This window comes from Oncorhynchus masou, chromosome 20, assembly GCF_036934945.1.
Source record: "Oncorhynchus masou masou isolate Uvic2021 chromosome 20, UVic_Omas_1.1, whole genome shotgun sequence".
Taxonomy (NCBI): Eukaryota; Metazoa; Chordata; class Actinopteri; order Salmoniformes; family Salmonidae; genus Oncorhynchus; species Oncorhynchus masou.
In genome coordinates, this window is record NC_088231.1 from 21,444,345 (window position 1) to 21,454,344 (window position 10,000).

Below are 10,000 nucleotides of genomic sequence, written 5' to 3' on the forward strand. Positions count from 1 at the left end.
ACACACAAGTAGAAGGCAGAATCACACACACACACACACACACACACACACACACACACACACACACACACACACACACACACACCCTCTCTCTTTCTCTCTGCTCTCTCTCTCACACACACCCCTCTCTCTTTCTCTCCGCTCTCTCTCTCTCTCACACACACACACACACACACACACACCCTCTCTCTTTCTCTCCGCCTCTCTCTCTCTCTCTCTCTCTCTCTCTCACACACACACACACACACCCTCTCTTTTCTCTCTGCACTCTCTCTCACACACACACACACACACACAATCACACACCCTCTCTCTTTCTCTCTGCTCTCTCTCTCTCTCTCTCTCTCTCTCTCTCTCACACACACACACATCCTCTCTCTTTCTCTCCGCTCTCTCTCTCTCTCTCTCTCTCTCACACACACACACACACACACCCTCTCTCTTTCTCTCTGCACTCTCTCTCACACACACACACACACAATCACACACCCTCTCTTTCTCTCTGCTCTCTCTCTCTCTCACACACACACCCTCCCTCTTTCTCTCTGCTCTCTCTCTCTCTCTCTCACACACACACACACACTCTCTCTCTTTCTCTCTGCTCTCTCTCTCACACACACACACACACACACACACACACAATCACACACCCTCTCTTTCTCTCTGCTCTCTCTCTCACACACACACACCCTCTCTCTTTCTCTCTGCTCTCTCTCTCTCTCTCTCACACACACACACACACACACACACACACACACACACATCCTCTCTCTCTCTCTCTCTCTCTCTCTCTACACACACACACACACATCCTCTCTCTTTCTCTCTGCTCTCTCTCACACACACACACACACACACACACAAAAATCACACACCCTCTCTCTTTCTCTCCGCTCTCTCTCTCTCACACACACACACCCTCTCTCTTTCTCTCTGCTCTCTTTCTCTCACACACATACACACACACACACACCCTCTCTCTTTCTCTCTGCTCTCTCTCTCTCACACACACACACAATCACACACCCTCTCTCTCTCTCTCTCTCTCTCACACACACACACACACACATCCGCTCTCTCTCTCTCTCTCTCTCACACACACACACACACATCCTCTCTGCTCTCTCTCTCTCTCTCTCTCTCTCTCTCTCTCTCTCTCTCTCTCTCTCTCTCTCTCTCTCTCTCTCTCTCTCTCTCTCTCTCTCTCTCTCTCTCTCTCTCTCTCTCTCTCACACACACACACACACACACACACACACACACACACACACACACATCCTCTCTCTGCTCTCTCTCTCACACACACACACACACGCACACATCCTCTCTCTGCTCTCTCTCTCCCACACACAGTGGTTGCCATATAATGTGGCCCTGTCTGAATTAAAGTAGTTTGTTGTTGTGGGGGGACGTCTCATAGACCTCCCATGGTCTATTTCCCCAACACACCCTGACACAACCACACACACACACACTGATACATAAACAACACACACACCCTGACACAACCACACACACACACACTGATACATAAACAACACACACACCCTGACACAACCACACACACACACTGATACATAAACAACACACACACCCTGACACAACCACACACACACACACTGATACATAAACAACACACACACCCTGACACAACCACACACACACACACTGACACAACCACACACACACACACTGACACAACTACACACACACACCCTGACACAACCACACACACACACACTGACACAACCACACACACACACACTGACACAACTACACACACACACACTGACACAACTACACACACCGTGACACAACCACACACACACACACTGACACAACTACACACACACACCCTGACACAACTACACACACACTGACACAACCACATACACACTGACACAACCACACACACACACACACACACACACACACACACACACACACACACACACACACACACACACACACACACACACACACACACACACACACACACACACACACACACACACACACACACACACACACACACCCTGACACAACTACACACACACACACACACTGATACATAAACAACAACACACACACACCCTGACACAACCACACACACACACACTGATACCATAAACAACAACACACACACACCCTGACACAACCACACACACACACACTGATACATAAACAACAACACACACACACACTAACACAACCACACACACACACACACACACACACACACACACACACACACACACACACACACACACACACACACACACACACACACACACACACACACACACACCCTGACACAACCACACATACACACACTGATACATAAACCACACACACACACACACACACACACACACACACACACACACACACACACACACACTGACACAACCACACACACACACTGACAAAACCACACACACACACTGACACAAACACTAACACACACATTGATACACACAAACAACACTGACACACACACACACACACACACGCACACGCACACGCACACACACATCCACACACACACACACACACGCACACACACACACACACACACACACATCCACACACATCCACACACACACACACACACACCCATCCACACACACACACACACACACACACACACACACACACACACACACACACGCACACACACACTTCCACACACACTTCCACACACACACACACACACACACACGCACGCACACGCACGCATGCACGCACACGCACACACACACATCCACACACATGCACGCACACACACACACATCCACACATACACACATCCACACACACACACACACACACACACACACACACACACACACACACACACACACACACACACACACATCCACACACACACACACACATCCACACACATCCACACACACACACACATCCACACACACACACACATCAGAATTAGACATTTATCCATGTTTCTCAAATCTCAAATTCTGAAGTTGTTCCACACAGAACATTTTAAAGTTAGTCATTAACTCTGAATGGTTAAGGTTAGACATTAACTCTGAATGGTTAAGGTTAGTCATTAACTCTGAATGGTTAAGGTTAGACATTAACTCTGAATGGTTAAGGTTAGTCATTAACTCTGAATGGTTAAGGTTAGACATTAACTCTGAATGGTTAAGGTTAGACATTAACTCTGAAGGGTTAAGGTTAGACATTAACTCTGAATGGTAATGGTTAAGGTAAGGGTTAAGGTAAGGGTTAAGGTTAGGGTTAAGGTAAGGGTTAAGGTAAGGGTTAAGGTAAGGGTTAAGGTAAGGGTTACGGTAAGGGTTAAGGTAATGGTTAAGGTAAGGGTTAAGGTCAGGGTTAAGGTTAGGGTTAAGGTAAGGGTTAAGGTAAGGGTTAAGGTAAGGGTTAAGGTAAGGGTTAAGGTAAGGGTTAAGGTAAGGGTTAAGGTAAGGGTTAAGGTAAGGGTTAAGGTAAGGGTTAAGGTAAGGGTTAAGGTAAGGGTTAAGGTAATGGTTAAGGTAAGGGTTAAGGTAAGGGTTAAGGTAAGGGTTAAGGTAAGGGTTAAGGTAAGGGTTAAGGTAAGGGTTAAGGTTAGGGTTAAGGTCAGGGTTAGGTAAGGGTTAAGGTAATGGTTAAGGTTAGGGTTAAGGTAAGGGTTAAGGTAAGGGTTAAGGTAAGGGTTAAGGTAAGGGTTAAGGTAAGGGTTAAGGTAATGGTTAAGGTAATGGTTAAGGTAAGGGTTAAGGTTAGGGTTAAGGTAAGGGTTAAGGTAAGGGTTAAGGTAATGGTTAAGGTAAGGGTTAAGGTTAGGGTTAAGGTAAGGGTTAAGGTTAGGCATTCATTCTGAAGGGTTAAGGTAAGGGTTAAGGTTAGTCATTAACTCTGAATGGTTAAGGTTAGACATTAACTCTGAATGGTTAAGGTTAGACATTAACTCTGAATGGTTAAGGTTAGTCATTAACGCTGAATGGTTAAGGTTAAGGTTAGGCATTCATTCTGAAGGGTTAAGGTAAGGGTTAAGGTTAGGCATTAACGCTGAATGGTTAAGGTTAGTCATTTACTCTGAATGGTTAAGGTTAGACATTAACTCTGAATGGTTAAGGTTAGTCATTAACTCTGAATGGTTAAGGTTAAGGTTAGGGTTAAGGTAAGGGTTAAGGTAATGGTTAAGGTAATGGTTAAGGTTAGGGTTAGTAAGGGTTAAGGTAAGGGTTAAGGTAAGGGTTAAGGTAAGGGTTAAGGTAATGGTTAAGGTTAGGGTTAGTAAGGGTTAAGGTAAGGGTTAAGGTAAGGGTTAAGGTAAGGGTTAAGGTAATGGTTAGGTTAGGGTTAGTAAGGGTTAAGGTAAGGGTTAAGGTAAGGGTTAAGGTAAGGGTTAAGGTAATGGTTAAGGTAAGGGTTAAGGTAAGGGTTAAGGTAGGGTTAAGGTAAGGGTTAAAGTAAGGGTTAAGGTAAGGGTTAAGGTTAGGGTTAAGGTAAGGGTTAAGGTAAGGGTTAAGGTAAGGGTTAAGGTTAGGGTTAAAGTAAGGGTTAAGGTAAGGGTTAAGGTAAGGGTTAAGGTAAGGGTTAAGGTAAGGTTTAAGGTAAGGGTTAAAGTAAGGGTTAAGGTAAGGGTTAAAGTAAGGGTTAAAGTAAGGGTTAAGGTTAGGGTTAAGGTAAGGGTTAAGGTAAGGGTTAAGGTAAGGGTTAAGGTAAGGGTTAAGGTAATGGTTAAGGTAAGGGTTAAGGTAAGGGTTAAGGTAAGGGTTAAGGTAAGGGTTAAGGTAAGGGTTAAGGTAAGGGTTAAGGTTAGGGTTAAGGTCAGGGTTAAGGTAAGGGTTAAGGTAATGGTTAAGGTTAGGGTTAAGGTAAGGGTTAAGGTAAGGGTTAAGGTAAGGGTTAAGGTAAGGGTTAAGGTAAGGGTTAAGGTAATGGTTAAGGTAATGGTTAAGGTAAGGGTTAAGGTTAGGGTTAAGGTAAGGGTTAAGGTAAGGGTTAAGGTAATGGTTAAGGTAAGGGTTAAGGTTAGGGTTAAGGTAAGGGTTAAGGTTAGGCATTCATTCTGAAGGGTTAAGGTAAGGGTTAAGGTTAGTCATTAACTCTGAATGGTTAAGGTTAGACATTAACTCTGAATGGTTAAGGTTAGACATTAACTCTGAATGGTTAAGGTTAGTCATTAACGCTGAATGGTTAAGGTTAAGGTTAGGCATTCATTCTGAAGGGTTAAGGTAAGGGTTAAGGTTAGGCATTAACGCTGAATGGTTAAGGTTAGTCATTTACTCTGAATGGTTAGGTTAGACATTAACTCTGAATGGTTAAGGTTAGTCATTAACTCTGAATGGTTAAGGTTAAGGTTAGGGTTAAGGTAAGGGTTAAGGTAATGGTTAAGGTAATGGTTAAGGTTAGGGTTAGTAAGGGTTAAGGTAAGGGTTAAGGTAAGGGTTAAGGTAAGGGTTAAGGTAATGGTTAAGGTTAGGGTTAGTAAGGGTTAAGGTAAGGGTTAAGGTAAGGGTTAAGGTAAGGGTTAAGGTAATGGTTAAGGTTAGGGTTAGTAAGGGTTAAGGTAAGGGTTAAGGTAAGGGTTAAGGTAAGGGTTAAGGTAATGGTTAAGGTAAGGGTTAAGGTAAGGGTTAAGGTAAGGGTTAAAGTAAGGGTTAAGGTAAGGGTTAAGGTTAGGGTTAAGGTAAGGGTTAAGGTAAGGGTTAAGGTAAGGGTTAAGGTTAGGGTTAAAGTAAGGGTTAAGGTAAGGGTTAAGGTAAGGGTTAAGGTAAGGGTTAAGGTAAGGTTTAAGGTAAGGGTTAAAGTAAGGGTTAAGGTAAGGGTTAAAGTAAGGGTTAAAGTAAGGGTTAAGGTTAGGGTTAAGGTAAGGGTTAAGGTAAGGGTTAAGGTTAGGGTTAAGGTAAGGGTTAAGGTAAGGGTTAAGGTAAGGGTTAAGGTTAGGGTTAAAGTAAGGGTTAAGGTAAGGGTTAAGGTAAGGGTTAAGGTAAGGGTTAAGGTAAGGTTTAAGGTAAGGGTTAAAGTAAGGGTTAAGGTAAGGGTTAAAGTAAGGGTTAAAGTAAGGGTTAAGGTAATGGTTAAGGTAAGGTTAAAGTAAGGGTTAAAGTAAGGGTTAAGGTAAGGGTTAAGGAAAGGGTTAAGGTGAGGGTTAAGGTAATGGTTAAGGTCAGGGTTAAGGTAAGGGTTAAAGTAAGGGTTAAGGTAAGGGTTAAAGTAAGGGTTAAGGTAAGGGTTAAAGTAAGGGTTAAGGTAATGGTTAAAGTAAGGGTTAAAGGTAAGGGTTAAAGTAAGAGTTAAGGTAAGGGTTAAGGTAAGGGTTAAGGTAAGGGTTAAGGTCAGGGTTAGTAAGGTAAGGGTTAAGGTAATGGTTAAGGTCAGGGTTAGTAAGGTAAGGGTTAAGGTAAGGGTTAAGCTAAGGGTTAAGGTAAGGGTTAAGGTTAGGGTTAAGGTAAGGGTTAAGGTAAGGGTTAAAGTAAGGGTTAAGGTTAGGGTTAAGGTAGGGTTAAGGTAAGGGTTAGGTTAGGGTTAAGGTAAGGGTTAAGGTAAGGGTTAAGGTTAGGGTTAAGGTAAGGGTTAAGGTAGGGTTAAGGTAAGGGTTAAGGTAAGGGTTAAGGTAAGGGTTAAGGTAATGGTTAAGGTAAGGGTTAAAGTAAGGGTTAAGGTAAGGGTTAAGGTCAGGGTTAAGGTAAGGGTTAAGGTAAGGGTTAAGGTAAGGGTTAAAGTAAGGGTTAAGGTAAGGGTTAAGGCAAGGGTTAAGGTAAGGGTTAAAGTAAGGGTTAAGGTAGGGTTAAAGTAAGGGTTAAGGTAATGGTTAAAGTAAGGGTTAAAGTAAGGGTTAAGGTAATGGTTAAAGTAAGGGTTAAGGTAATGGTTAAGGTTAGGGTTAAGGTAAGGGTTAAGGTAAGGGTTAAGGTAAGGGTTAAAGTAAGGGTTAAGGTAAGGGTTAAAGTAAGGGTTAAGGTAAGGGTTAAGGTAAGGGTTAAAGTAAGGGTTAAGGTGAGGGTTAAGGTTAGGGTTAAGGTAATGGTTAAGGTAAGGGTTAAAGTAAGGGTTAAGGTGAGGGTTAAGGTTAGGGTTAAGGTAATGGTTAAGGTAAGGGTTAAAGTAAGGGTTAAGGTCAGGGTTAAGGTAAGGGTTAAGGTAAGGGTTAAGGTAAGGGTTAAAGTAAGGGTTAAGGTCAGGGTTAAGGTAAGGGTTAAGGTAAGGGTTAAGGTAAGGGTTAAGGTAAGGGTTAAGGTAATGGTTAAGGTCAGGGTTAAGGTAAGGGTTAAGGTCAGGGTTAAGGTCAGGGTTAAGGTAAGGGTTAAGGTCAGGGTTAAGGTCAGGGTTAAGGTAAGGGTTAAGGTCAGGGTTAGGGACATATAGTTTATCAGTTTCAGTTCATCATGTGTCTGTCATTGGCTGTTCAGAGGGTAGAACACATGAGACTGGAGGAGAAAAGATACTCAAAATTATGATTTGATTTATGTGTGTGTGTGTGTGTGTGTGTGTGTGTGTGTGTGTGTGTGTGTGTGTGTGTGTGTGTGTGTGTGTGTGTGTGTGTGATGATTAGATTTGACACATTTGTGAAAACAGAGAGGGATCGTGCTTCAGCTAAGTGCTTTTGGGTTCATGTTGTTGTTGTTGGTGGTGGTTTTTGTGGTCATTTTCTGGAAAGGCTCTTTAGAACTGAAATGGAAAGGAGGGAGGAGGAGGAGGAGGGGGAGGGAGGGAGGGAGGAAGGGGGAGGGGGTTGGTGAGGGAGGGAGGTTGGTGAGGGGGTTGGTGAGGGAGGGAGGGGAATGGCAGAGGGAGGGAGGGAGGGAGGGAGGGAGGGAGGGAGGGAGGGAGGGAGGGAGGGAGGGAGGAGGGAGGGGGGTTGGTGAGGGAGGGAGGGATATGTTGAATCTCATGAATAACACATGAAGGGTGTATCCCAAATTCACCGACCTAGTGAGATATACATGGAGGAGATTTAATACCCTGACCTAGTGAGATATACATGGAGGTTTAATATCCTGACCTAGTGAGATATACATGGAGGAGGTTTAATATCCAGACCTAGAGAGATATACATGGAGGAGGTTTAATACCCTGACCTAGTGAGATATACATGGAGGAGGTTTAATACCCTGACCTAGTGAGATATACATGGAGGAGGTTTAATATCCTGACCTAGTGAGATATACATGGAGGAGGTTTAATACCCTGACCTAGTGAGATATACATGGAGGAGGTTTAATACCCTGACCTAGTGAGATATACATGGAGGAGGTTTAATACCCTGACCTAGTGAGATATACATGGAGGAGGTTTAATATCCTGACCTAGTGAGATATACATGGAGGAGGTTTAATACCCTGACCTAGTGAGATATACATGGAGGAGGTTTAATACCCTGACCTAGTGAGATATACATGGAGGTTTAATACCCTGACCTAGTGAGATATACATGGAGGAGGTTTAATATCCTGACCTAGTGAGATATACATGGAGGAGGTTTAATACCCTGACCTAGTGAGATATACATGGAGGAGGTTTAATACCCTGACCTAGTGAGATATACATGGAGGTTTAATACCCTGACCTAGTGAGATATACATGGAGGAGGTGTAATACCCTGACCTAGTGAGATATACATGGAGGAGGTTTAATACCCTGACCTAGTGAGATATACATGGAGGTTTAATACCCTGACCTAGTGAGATATACATGGAGGAGGTTTAATACCCTGACCTAGTGAGACATACATGGAGGTTTAATATCCTGACCTAGTGAGATATACATGGAGGAGGTTTAATATCCTGACCTAGTGAGATATACATGGAGGAGGTTTAATACCCTGACCTAGTGAGATATACATGGAGGTTTAATACCCTGACCTAGTGAGATATACATGGAGGAGGTTTAATATCCTGACCTAGTGAGATATACATGGAGGAGGTTTAATACCCTGACCTAGTGAGATATACATGGAGGTTTAATATCCTGACCTAGTGAGATATACATGGAGGTTTAATACCCTGACCTAGTGAGATATACATGGAGGTTTAATACCCTGACCTAGTGAGATATACATGGAGGTTTAATACCCTGACCTAGTGAGATATACATGGAGGTTTAATACCCTGACCTAGTGAGGTTTAATATCCTGACCTAGTGAGATATACATGGAGGAGGTTTAATACCCTGACCTAGTGAGATATACATGGAGGAGGTTTAATACCCTGACCTAGTGAGATATACATGGAGGTTTAATACCCTGACCTAGTGAGATATACATGGAGGAGGTTTAATACCCTGACCTAGTGAGATATACATGGAGGAGGTTTAATACCCTGACCTAGTGAGATATACATGGAGGAGGTTTAATACCCTGACCTAGTGAGATATACATGGAGGTTTAATACCCTGACCTAGTGAGATATACATGGAGGAGGTTTAATACCCTGACCTAGTGAGATATACATGGAGGAGGTTTAATATCCTGACCTTGTGAGATATACATGGAGGATGTATGTGGCCACTATATATACAGCAGTATGAGGACACCTCTTCATACACTATATATACAGGACACCCCTTCATACACTATATATACAGGACACCCCTTCATACACTATATATACAGGACACCCCTTCATACTCTATATATACAGGACACCCCTTCATACACTATATATACAGGACACCCCTTCATCTACTATATATACAGGACACCCCTTCATCTACTATATATACAGGACACCCCTTCATACACTATATATACAGGACACCCCTTCATACTCTATATATACAGGACACCCCTTCATACTCTATATATACAGGACACCCCTTCATACACTCTATATACAGGACACCCCTTCATACACTCTATATACAGCAGAATGAGGACACCTCTTCATACACTATATATACAGGACACCCCTTCATACACTATATATACAGGACACCCCTTCATACACTCTATATACAGCAGAATGAGGACACCTCTTCATACTCTATATATACAGGACACCCCTTCATCCACTATATATAC

At 43.1% G+C, this 10,000-nt stretch overlaps 1 protein-coding gene across 2 annotated transcripts in view; it reads left to right on the forward strand.

Annotated features, from left to right (window-relative positions):
• ecpas (Ecm29 proteasome adaptor and scaffold) overlaps window positions 1–10,000 on the forward strand; it is a 176,247-nt gene that overhangs the window by 1,545 nt on the left and 164,702 nt on the right. The gene's annotated exons all lie outside the window — the stretch shown is intronic.